The sequence below is a fragment of the Salvelinus sp. IW2-2015 genome, linkage group LG8 (genome assembly GCF_002910315.2).
Source record: "Salvelinus sp. IW2-2015 linkage group LG8, ASM291031v2, whole genome shotgun sequence".
In the NCBI taxonomy this organism is placed as follows: Eukaryota; Metazoa; Chordata; class Actinopteri; order Salmoniformes; family Salmonidae; genus Salvelinus; species Salvelinus sp. IW2-2015.
The window spans coordinates 386,316-398,621 of record NC_036848.1 but is presented as its reverse complement, the minus strand read 5'-3'; the positions used below and the strand labels follow the sequence as shown (position 1 = coordinate 398,621).

Sequence of the window (12,306 nt, the reverse complement as noted above, 5' to 3'; positions counted from 1 at the left end):
GCCCCACGTCAAGGGGCCTCGTCAACTGGGCATAATAATAAATAATAATACTAGTAATAATTTATTTTTATTTATCCGTTTGAGGCCCCCCCATGCTCCACTCGAGGCCCCCCATGCTCCACTCGAGGCCCCAACCCATGCTCCACTCGAGGCCCCCCATGCTCCACTCGAGGCCCCCCCATGCTCCACTCGAGCCCCCCCATGCTCCACTCGAGGCCCCCCATGCTCCACTCGAGGCCCCCCATGCTCCACTCGAGGTCCCCCATGCTCCACTCGAGGCCCCCCATGCTCCACTCGAGGCCCCCCATGCTCCACTCGAGGCCCCCCATGACTCCACTCAGGCCCCCCATCTCACGGCCCCCATGCTCTCGAGCCCCCCATGCTCCACCGAGGTCCCCCATGCCCACTCGAGGCCCCCCCATGCTCCACTCGAGGTCCCCCCATGCTCCACTCGAGGCCCCCCATGCTCCACTCGAGGTCCCCCATGCTCCACTCGAGCCCCCCCTGCTCCACTCGAGGCCCCCCATGCTCCACTCGAGGCCCCCCATGCTCCACTCGAGGTCCCCCATGCTCCACTCGAGGCCCCCCATGCTCCACTCGAGCCCCCCCATGCTCCACTCGGAGTCCCCCATGCTCCACTCGAGGCCCCCCATGCTCCACTCGGCCCCCCATGCTCCACTCGAGGTCCCCCATGCTCCACTCGAGGCCCCCCATGCTCCACTCGAGGCCCCCCTATGCTCCATTCGAAGCAGCAATGAGGTGCTTTTAGAGTGGGCAGAGAAAATGTTTTAAAAATAAAGACGATTTAATTTGAACTAAAAAATGACATAAATGCATTTCTTTAGTCATAAAGACAGGTGCTGCTGATAATACTGCCATCGTCGTGGAAACAAACACATGTATGTGCTGCTGCTGTCTGGCTAAAAAGAGTGATGCATCAGATACATAGGCTACAAATAGTAAGACCGATTCGCTCGGTTTCGCTCTCTCGGATGCTTTCTCTGGTGACATAAATTCACAAGTGGCTGAAACCAAGGTGGTGCACAACGCACCGTTTGGATTATGGAATTATTTCGGATGAAGGTGCAAAAGTAACCTACTTTAAAAAAAATAAAAAAATAAGTTTTGTTTGACAATCAGATGGAAAACATCATGACTGGTTGTGTTCATGGCACATTAAAAAAATGTAAGACATTTTTACAGTTCAATTTACTATAAACCCATTAAAACAAATTGTGCACCACATAGGAGGGTTGAGGGGCTCAAACTGGACTCTGCCTGGGCGTCCAAATCATTAAGTCCGCCCCTGGAGATGGGGAAGGAGAGGAGAGGGGGGGGGGGGGAGTGGTAGAAGCATCTGCATCAGGGAGGGATACAGTTTTTTTTATTTGTATCCATTCGAGCTCGAAATAATCTGAACCGGTATCAGGGATGGAAGTTGGAAATAAACATTTTAAAAAGGAAAATTACCTTTGGCAACAAGTAATAAAGTGTAACATTCATTATTTATACCCGTCTTTGACCATGAGGAAGATAATTGATGAGGAAAGCCTTCTACACGTCCTGGTTTAGTTATTTGTTGAACCTTTTTCTAAATATAGATCTGTCTCAGGTTTGAAAAGGCTTCTCATTTCAGTGGTCAGTAGAAACAAACTGATAATGTACAGATGACAAAAAGGCACTTGTTAACTAAAATCTCCTCTTCTACCGACCTGGAATCCTCCTCAATAATTTATCATAACTTGTTTCTCTTTAATCATAAACCCCATGCTAGATTAAATCAATCCACTAACCACAAGGCTGACTTTAAAAAAGGAATGTGATTGGACAACGAAGAAATACAGAGAATGGTGATTCTTTAGCATGAGGTGTCACCATCAAGACAGTAAGAAGACCGAAGACCACAAAGGTAATGAAAGAACCATGACTCTGCGTTTAAACATCACTTACTCAGACACGAGTGCTGTGCTGCTTCATACTCTACTTGCATATACAAATAATGTGAAATTATAAATCATTGAAATGATCATTCTCAATACTAAAATTGTAGAAAATTAAAGAGATTGGACGCATCATAAAACTAAAAATATCATATTTAATATAGACCTTCATGTAGCGACAACAAAGTGAAATACTGCATAATGAATATTGAAAGGGTATAAGCACACAGAATAATGTACAATATTTACAGTAAGAATAAAACGAATGGACGACAATGCAGGCAAATGCATTATAACACACTATAGACACTTGGCAAAGGCAGTCAAATTGGAATATCTTATTGTCTATTTAGATTGATGAAAAAGGGAGGATATCTCGAATATGGCATATTAATGTAAAAGCAATAGACTTAGTAGTGCAAACATCAATTCAGAATATTTAAATGTAGTGCCACTAACAATCATTATATTTGGCTGTATTCACATCATACAGTGGTTGTGCATGGTGAATAAAACTAAGATTCCATTTGTACTATCTAAAAGACGGTGTGGCATACTGCCACCTTCTGGCCAGATAGTGTATCAACACTCTGGAATATCTGGGGCTGTCTAGTTAGAAGATAGTTTGTCCATACTGCCACCTTCTGGCCAGACAGTGTCGCAACACTCTAGAATATCTGGGGCTGTCTAGTTAGAAGATAGTTTGTCCATACTGCCACCTTCTGGCCAGACAGTGTCGCAACACTCTGGAATATCTGGGGCTGTCTAGTTAGAAGATAGTTTGTCCATACTGCCACCTTCTGGCCAGACAGTGTCGCAACACTCTGGTATATCTGGGGCTGTCTTGAAGTAAAACTCTGCTTTTGTTACTTTCACAGCTTTTATAAAAATTAAAAAACAACAAAGTTGATAAAATATTCTTGAAAATAAATTAATACATAGAGACAGTAACACATTTCTATTAAAAATCCAGTTGTTTAAAACAAAACAAAAACAGTTTAATGCCTAATGCATCACCACCAGACATGAGAGAAGCATCCATTTCTCTTCTCACTCAAGAGGTTTAGTAAACTATGAAAAAAACTACAAAAAAAGGTATCCCCCATAGTTCATAGCTTAAGCAATTAGCAAGGATGTTATAATCCAATAAGCATCGTTCAATATAAAACGGATCTGTACATACCAGTGATTGAAGAACAGTTAGTCGTTTGTAGGATAAAACACAAGTAAATGCTTATTCCTATCTGATTATGTATTTTTGACACACCACCCAAACAAATGGGTTGTGTCCGTACTCCCATGCTGTTACAGTCTTCCGTCTGTCTGGCCTGGGTCTACAATACAAGTGCACGCATCTCTTCTTCTCCTCAGATGACGTTCTTCTCTCCCGGCAGTTTCTACTCATTCTCTGTCTTCTTGGTGAAGACGGAGGACAGTTCCTGYAGGAGCAGCTCCTGAGAGGGGGTACAGGGCCTGTGCTGCTGCCTCCTCCTCGGCGCTGGCTGGGGAGACTCCTGGAGGTCCCCTCCTCCACCCAGGACCAGGGTATCCAGAGAACCAGCAGGGGGCAGCAGACCCTCTCCTCCCAGCCCCAGAGAGTGAACCGGGTTGGGGCCGATCATGCGGTCCAGGGAGCCTGTCTTCCGAGGGCCCAGGATGAGGCTCAGGGGCTTGTCAGGGACCTCCTGTGTCTCTGAGGTGTTGTTGGAGAGGAAGCTGGTCTCCAGGGACTTGAGGACCTGCAGGCCAAAGTCTCCTACTTCCTCATACACAGGCTCTGGGGGTTCTGGCTCTGTACTCTCTGGACGCTCCTCGAACGAGTCCTGCTGCACCTTCATGGGCTGGGTGGAGGAGAGGGGGAGAGGAGAAGAGGAGAAGAGGAGGAGAGGGGGAGAGGAAGAGAGGAGGAGAGGGGGAGAGAAGGGAGAATGGAGGGAGGTAAGAAACACTCTGAATTTGAACCAAACCCTGAGTTCTTGGTATGTGTGATTATACACTATGTAAAGCTCTGGAAGGTTCTATTAACTCTTGTAATAATAAAAGGGGGTTGAGATGTAGCTTTCTGTTAGGAACTTTAGGTAGAATTAAGGAGATGATCTGCCATTACAGTGACAAAGAAACACGTGTGGTTCATTTAAAAATGGGACAAACATGGTAGGGAGTTACCCTTCTTTGACAACAACGTTAAAAACAACAGACTTCCTCTTATTAAGGCCATTGTTCCAGTGCCTCAGCAACAACCTCAAGACAATCACTCAAAACGCAGAGAGACAACAGAAAAATACAAGTAAAACAATTCCCTTGTCAATACATTTGGGACTGGGGTTGGGTTAGTTCTAGTAGGTACACCAGTAGACTAATAGCCACAGCAGACTGTCTTGTGTTTTACAGAACAAGGTACTTCACTAAGCCTCCCAGACCTCCCCATTAAGGCAAAGGGCCATAGAACCTGAACAATACTGGAGAACAATATCTCCTTCCCAGTCCATCCTGTTGTCTACACTTCAGAAATCCACATCAACATCCTGATGCTCTAATACCAGGAAGTCAGGGCTTCCATCAGGAAGTGGAGGCGTGGTTGAGTCAGATATAGTCCCTGTATAAACCAAGGGAAGAGAGAGAGAGAGAGAGAGAGGCTTTGGAGAAATGTTAGTTATGCAAGTTAGGAGAGCGTTAAACAAGTCCAAAAGTAACCTTCAAAATAAACATTATGTTCTATTCTCATCCTTAGCTTCTTGTTAGACGAGAGGAGAAGTAAACAAAAATAATACATTTGACATTTTAGTTGTTTATCAGACACTCCAGAGCGAGTTACAGTAGTGAGTGCATGCAGTTCCTCACTTCCCATACTGGTCCCCAGTGGGAATCAAACCCACAACCCTGGTATTGCAAGCGCTATGCTCTACCAACTGAGCCCTCGGGATGAAGATAAGTATGAAGATTCAAAATGGCACGCAAAGCAAGCGTGCAACATTGACATGACCGAGCACCAGGGTGGGGATACTTACAAAGAACATGGAGAGAGTCCTTCTAGCGTGAAGCTTTCGCTGCAGAGAAAGACAAAAGATACCAGTGTACCCCGTGAAATACAGTCATTTAAGTGATGATGTTTAGAGAAGCCGGTGGTTTGAGGATATATTGGCACGGGTTTTGTTGGGCCCGAGACTAAGTCGAGGGCTGCAAACCGTGCCAATATATCCTCCAATCACCGGCTTCTAGGGCATTATCACTTTTATACAACGTTTACCAACATATTCAAATGATGAGTCACGTATTTTCACAAAAAAAAACGTACATTTTATTAATATATTCATACTATTTAATCCTTCTACAAGATATAGTCCCAACACAAATCTAGGGTTGCTACCTAAGCCATTTGGATACATTCATTCATAAGAATGAGCTAATGATGCACGATTTCACCTGGCATTGGAAATGTGCGCTTTAGCCAGGACACTGTTGTTCAGAGGAGCTAGCCAACAACACAGCTAACACAATCACTTCAAATTGAAGCTGGAAAGACTGCAAATTAGCTGCTTTTTGTTTCGTTTGACCTGTTTTCCACTGACATTTCTTTGTATATGTCCATAAAAATGATGCCGATTCCTGATTTTGACTGGTTGAGAAAAGCTGCCTCTCTTCCGGACTCCAGACACAGTCATTTACTATGGGACTGCTGGGGAACTAACTTCAATATTGAAACAATGTTGCAAATGTCAGAGACAGACATGAAATTTTATAAAATCTCCGGCTATTGAAAACAAAATCCTAGTCTAAAAGAAATGAGAGATAATATCTAGATGCTTTTTATAGTGGAGAACAAGTAAAAAAAATTGTCTGGCTGGGCTGAGGAGACAATGGATTGCGTAGTGAGATGAAACAGAGTAAATAGGCATTTCAACATCATAGTTTTAGCCGGTGGTAATTTGTGGAATAGACACAGCCTGCAATGTGGTTTTAACCAATCAGCGTCCAGGATTAGACCACCCGTTGTATAAACAGAGACGTTTCCCTGACCCAGATTAAATCTATCGCTGGTCAAAAAAAAGAGGTGCTTTGCGCCCATAAGTAGTCTTAAATCGGGGTCAGGGAAACTGGCCCATAGTGAATTCTATACAGTATACTGATAGTATTTGAGGGATACTGAAGGATATGGAATAGTAAAAATACTAGACACCAAAGGGTTACAGAAAGGGGAGACAGAAAGGGGAGACAGAAAGGGGAGACAGAAAGGGGAGGCAGAAAGGGGAGGCAGAAAGGGGAGACAGAAAGGGGAGATAGAAAGGGGAGACAGAAAGGAGCGATCTTGATACAAAAACCAGCTTTGTTTGTGAAGTAAACAACTTGGGCTAATGGAATCTTCTTTAAAGTTTAAAACGTCAACCCAAGTGTGAAGGCTCCCCATACTAGGTTCAGTTGGCTAAAGGCTCCCTACACTAGGTTCAGTTGGCTAAAGGCTCCCCACACTAGGTTCAGTTGGCTAAAGGCTCCTACAAAGGTTACTAGCTTTGGTCTAAAGGCATCCCCACAAACTAAGGTTTTTCAGTGGTGTGGCTAAAGGCCCTCCCCACACTGGAAGGTTCGAGATTGAGCTAAAGGCTCCCCAACCATAACTGATAGCTGTGTTGTCAGGGCTAGGTGTTGGGGTCTAAATTAGGCCTCCCCAACAGGTGGTTTCAGTTGGCTCATTAGGCGGTGCCCACACTAGGTTCCAGTGGGCTAATGGGGGCTTCCCGACCTAGGTTTCAGTTGGGCTAAAGGCTCCTACAGCAGGGTATTCGGGTTGTGCCTACAAGGCCTCCCCCACACTTAGTGTTATCGGTAGTTTGCACTAAAGGTTGCTCAACCAAAGACTAGGGAATTCAAGTCTTTATGCTATTGGCTAAAGGCTCCCAAACTTAGCCGTTCAGTTGGCTAAAGGCTCCCTAAACACCTAGACGGTTCAGATTTGGTTAAAGGCCTTCCCCATACACCTAGGTTACAGTGATTGCTAAACGGCCCCACACTACGGTTCAGTTGGCTAAAAGGCTCCCTCAACAGCTAGGTTCAGTCTGGCTTCAATGTGGCCCTAACTTACGTACAGGTTCTGTGGCTGAGCACACGCGCAACCATGTGCACCCTTTTGGCTAAGCCACATAGCGATCAAGTTGGAGGCATAAAGGCGCTCCCCACAACTAGGTTCAGTTGGCTAAAGGCTCCACACTAGGTTCAGCAGTTGGCTAAAGGCTCCCCAGCACTAGGTTCAGTTGGCTAAAGGCTCCCTACACTAGGTTCAGTTGGCTAAAGGCTCCCCACACTAGGTTCAGTTGGCTAAAGGCTCCCCACACTAGGTTCAGTTGGCTAAAGGCTCCCCACACTAGGTTTCAGTTGGCTAAAGGCTCCCCACACTGTAGGTTCAGTTGGCTAAAGGCTCCCCACACTAGGTTCAGTTGGCTAAAGCCTCCCCACACTAGGTTCAGTTGGCTAAAGGCTCCCCACACTAGGTTCAGTTGGCTAAAGGCTCCCCACACTAGGTTCAGTGTGGCTAAAGGCTCCTCACAACTAGGTTTCAGTTGGCTAAAGGCCCCACAACTAGGTGTTGGCTAAAGGCTCCCACACTAGGTTCAGTGGTAGTAAAGGCTCACCCAACCATCTACGGTTCGTGGGCTTGTGGCTAAAGGCACTTGCCCCACACTAGAGGATTGTCACGCTTTAGTTTACAAATACGCTTTCTCGAAGAAACACGAGAAAAGAAAAGCAGGGAATTATTACTGTTATGTCTCTCTTCTGAGATGCGAGAGAGTCACACATATGTGTTTAGGTATAGAATGACACTGTCTCTTGCAGAATATAGTCCAAGACTAAGAACACTTGTCAATAAATCTGTATGAGGCATTCATCTTGTTTTCATGACGGTCCACAAGAGCATCACAGATTTCAGAATTTACACTCTAAGATGATTCGTGGTGCAAGGTATTCTCTTCAAGTTGCAACGATTTGCATGAAAACTAGTCATCTCTCATTGAACGACCACAAACACTTAATTGAAGAATCCCGTCCATCAGTAATTCTCACTGCTACTAGGAGTGGTACTGTTTGACCAATCTCGACGAAGGGGCATAGAGAGCTTCGATATACAAACCCATCTCCTGCCCCAAGAAAAAAATTGTGGCGACGAACAACCTGAAAAAAAAACAGCCTAATCATCAAAACGTCACAATGTTGTCATAATACATGAGCAACACTGGAAGGCACTGCGAGAGGCTTGTTTCCTGCAACACCATGATACAGAGTCTGATTTGGCTGAGCAGCAAGGTAGAGTTGGCACACAGACACGCGTGAAGTCTGATTGGTATAGCTCTTAACATACTCAGTAGAGTCTGAATAGAGCGAGTACTCCTGGGCATGGGTAGAGTTGCTCTCGTGTGTCCGTTCTGTTATAGCTGCAACACGCGCGCTCCGGTGAGTGACCATACTATAGGAGCATCTCGAGTACTGATAATACAGGATGTTATGGGGAGAATAATCTTGAAGGAAGAGAGATTGAACGGCCTACTCAAACAGCTTTCCCAATACACTGAGGAGTTCGGGCGGGATCTATTACATTAGACTGGATTAAGATGGCGACAGGAAACAGTGAATCATGAATCATAAAATAGAATTGCACATTGGATAAAAATGAGAGACAGACAGAAGTAAAATCAAGAGTAGGTGTTAACAATCCTAACAATAGAGAGATCCGATGTGGGAAAGCAAACCTGAATAAATTTAAAAGTGTTCGCACTAACAACCCATAAGCATTTGAGGGAAGGGGTGGGAGGTGAGCGGTGGACTTTATATATGTGCTTCACGACATGACCTGCTCGCTTTTGAGGAAATTGGTGACCCAATCCCATAGGTCGGACTCACAAAAGCAACAAAGGTACCTGGGAGACACAAAAACACAAAAGCAGCGATTAGCTCTTAAAAAGGGGAGGGAGATCTCATTTAAAGGGGAGGAGAGAGGCAGATCTAAAACGAGACATTCCACCCTCCCTCCCTTAAACAATGTAGTTCACTTACATAATTTCATAACATCTGATGTCATGCAAAATCATTCACGACAGTAAATGAGGAAAGCTAAGAGGAATTTCAAATAGTTGAGAAAACATTGTGTATCTCCTACAGGAACACCTTTCAATCTTATCCAATAGGAGTTGGATTCAAGATTTCCAGACATCCTGTGCAATGACCCAAATAATGTGTAGCAAGACAGTGGTATTTCCTTTCGTTGCCAGACAAGAGTTTAAAAACACTTACAGTTGCTGTTTCTCCATCATGAGAGTAAAGCCCCATCMAGTTGGGGGTTTCAGCTTCTTTCGAATTCCCATGTAGATCTTCATAGACTTCAGAGGCCATTCCTTTTCAGGCTTGACGCTCTGAAATGACAGACATGTTATACAGTAACAAAATATTTATAGGAAAGAAAAAAACTGACAATCACAGCTCTACCTGCGATAACTACATTGGTCCAAATTAGCGCAGAGTTCCAACTTCAAGATGTGACCGTGACGTGAGAGTAGAAATACCTTTTTGTCCTTCAGCAGGAGCAGCTTGTGGTCTTTGATCTGAAAGGTGTGTTCCTGAAAGACTTTTCCGTGGAGGAGTTTGGGAGGCTCTTCACGACACTTCAGAACTCCCATCTTCATTATCTCACTCTCGTAGGCTGTGAATAAAAATCAGAATTGCAATCATACTGTCTCCAAATAATATGTCACGTATGAACGTAAGAGCAACAAGAAATTGGGCTGATTACAAATCGACGATCAAAAATCAAAGAGGGTCATGTGATTGTGATTGTTTGGATGGATAGACCCAAGCTCATGAGCTATTTCTCTGGTCTGTGCCGTATTCACCAGTGAGGATGTTGATGCCCTCTCCTTTGGGAACTCTCTTCACCACCAGGTAAGCTGAACTAGGATCAGCCATTTTACACCACTGTAGCGCCTGCTCCAGCACCTTCTCTTTGGGGTGTAGGGGGCGCTCTGTGGAAGACAGACAACATTTGAACATTATATAACAACTATTCTGGGATAGCTTCTCCTTGAAACATGAAGACTTTCTCAGTCCACTTGTATTCCACAGAAGGTCAGTCCACTTGTATTCCACAGAAGGTCAGTCCACTTGTATTCCACAGAAGGTCAGTCCACTTGTATTCCTGTCACCACAAGTCGTCTTGACGACCATGCCGAATCAGTCCCACTTTGTATTCTCAGCAGAAGGTCCAGCAGACCACCGATACCGAATCACTTCAGTTTTTTTACAGTCAGTTTTACTATTAGAGATAATGCATTCTTGAGCCCTGTTTTGACTTTCCTATAGACTTGTGCCCCAGCAGAGATAGTACACATTCCCCCGCAACCCACGCAGAGACTAGTAACATCAGCTCTCACCGTCATATACAACATCAATGCCCCTCACCTACAGAGAATAGCCAACAATCACCCCTCACCAGTCCACAGTGAATAGTAGCATCCAAATGCTCCTCACCCAGCACAGACGTAGTAACATATGCCCCTCACCAGTCAGAGATAGTAACATATGCCCTCTTCCTCACCGGTCCACTCTAATGGTCTCCAACGCAGCCCACCCACGTCTTCCCTGTCCCTGCGCCCTGGGATGTTCTCATTGACAGGAGCCTGGTTAGCTCAACTCCCTCAGATCAACCCAGCGGGAGATCTACAGAGAACCACAGACCAGAGAGATACCCTACAGATCAACAACCACAGCAGGAGAGACCCTACAGAAAGCAAGACCACAGAGAGAGTCTAACAGAAGAACAGACCACAGAGAGATGCTACCGAGAAGCAGAACCCACAGAGAGAGCGCTACAGAGAACAGACCACATGAGTAGCATACCTACAGAGCATTGCACCAACCAACAGCAGACCGGCCACAAGAGCAGACCACATGACGAGATCCTACAAGAAAATCCAACCGACTAAGAGGTAGCTAGCAGCGACACCACACCAAGACCAGAGAGAGAACTCAAGACAGTATCCATAGACAGATGACAGAAACAGACCCACAGAAGAAGCTACGAGAACCAGACCACAGAGATAGCTACAGTGGAACCAGACCAGCAGAGAGATACGTGAAAGAGAACAGCATAATGAGTAGCGACCAGAGAACGCAGGACCAAAGAGAGATAGCGACAGCAGTGCACCGCAGACACATGAAAGATACCTACAGAGAACCCAGACCACCAGAGAATTACCATACAGCAGCACCACACCGACAAGAGATAGGTGACAGAGAACCAGACAAAGAGAAGATACGCCAGACGGAGACACCAACCACCAGAGCGATAGATTCGTCTGCGATAGAACGAGAACACAGAACCCATCAAGGCACATACGGAAGTAATCCATCCAAAGGACAGAACGAACCACCCCACAGAGAAGAACTACAGATAACCAACCCAACAAAGAATCGACAGAGAACCAGAACCCATAAGCAAAGATAGCGACCAGTGAGAGAACGCAACCGGACAGCAGTAGATACCACGACAAGAGAACCACCACGAGAATACACGGCGCAGCACCAAGCTGCCTTACTCTTCTATAGATGCGTCATGTCTCAGCTTAAGACATACGAGGATGTAGAGCATTGGGATACATTCGAACTCCCAGACCTAGCCAACATTGGTACATTGGGACACCCACCTTCTGTTACTATACAGCAGAATCTCAACCTTGTGGTAGCATGAGGCATCTAAAAACAATATGTTAAACTGTGTGAGTTATATTTTTCTTTTTCTTTTAAGGCTTATCAAATAGACATTATGTTTCTTTCTCTACCCTGCTCTCTCCCCAGTACCTGGTCGACCAAGAAGTGTGTGTTTTCTGTGGCAATATTAACTAGTAATAAAGAGTTAAGTACAAACACTCTAAAAGAGGAGCCACATATCTAAACTCATATTTAGTGATTTTCCTGGTAATCAGTTCGCTCTGTTTGTTTTTCGCTTGGGTTTTTCCTTCTCAATCATTACAATCATTTCAGGAAACAATCAACAAGACTGTAGTTGTTCTGGGTCCATTCAACTGATTAATCCACATCAGAAGTATATTTCTTTTTTTTTGTTCTGGATAGAAACGAACCAACACATTTTTTGAGTAATTTCATTTTAATGCGCATGTCGAGACAATAGGAATGTTATATCTAGCGATGTTTTTTATCACGCTACGCCGCCAGAGTTGTCCATGGCATGAGTCTCTAACAATCTCCACCCAATTGACAATAATCCGGACATAGTCTGTAAGGATAACATTTACTTGCATTTAATTGGAGAAAGGTTTTGGGGGGATGGTCTTTCTGTTAACAAGTACGGTTATTCATTCAGCAATCG

At 44.8% G+C, this 12,306-nt stretch overlaps 1 pseudogene; it reads right to left on the bottom strand.

Annotated features, from left to right (window-relative positions):
* Positions 1-2,075: 2,075 nt before the first annotated feature.
* The window catches only part of LOC111967067 (arf-GAP with Rho-GAP domain, ANK repeat and PH domain-containing protein 3-like), a 63,728-nt pseudogene continuing 53,497 nt past the window's right edge, over positions 2,076-12,306 (bottom strand).